Below are 551 nucleotides of genomic sequence, written 5' to 3' on the forward strand. Positions count from 1 at the left end.
GTTGCTGGTCTCTGAATTTGCTCTTTTTTTGTGAGAGCAACCCTTGCCCCCATGTACTCCAGTCGCAGTTCCAGGCCCTGTCTGTCCTGTGAAGCCCTGCTGCTCTCAACCTGACCACCACAGCTTGCTCGAGTGCCTCAGGAGGGTTTTCTACTGCCAAGTGGAGGAACTTCTGCGGCAGGTGCCCCGCCACGATCCAGCTGCAGCCTGCGCAGAACCTCTCACGCTAGGCTGCCCAAAAGCAGAGTGGAAGGGGCAGGTCCTAGTAAGGCAGCGGATGGCGAGAGGAGTTTCAGCCCAGCTCAAGGCAGGTCCTGCCACTAGCATTCCTGGGGCCAGGGACAGAGAGGCTTTGAGTCAAGGCTACAGCCTGTTCCAGGAACAGTTCTGCACCAACATGGGGGTAGCTGCCCCTGCAGCCCTTATCTTCCTTTGCATGGTCCCCAGCAGCAAGCCCCCACCTGAGTGAGTGGCCAGGCCCAGCACAGGAGGAAGGAAGCCAAGGATGGGGATGGCCCGCCCAGCGGTTCAGACAGACACCCAGAGCCCTG

Source organism: Chelonia mydas, chromosome 7 (genome assembly GCF_015237465.2).
Source record: "Chelonia mydas isolate rCheMyd1 chromosome 7, rCheMyd1.pri.v2, whole genome shotgun sequence".
In the NCBI taxonomy this organism is placed as follows: domain Eukaryota; kingdom Metazoa; phylum Chordata; order Testudines; family Cheloniidae; genus Chelonia; species Chelonia mydas.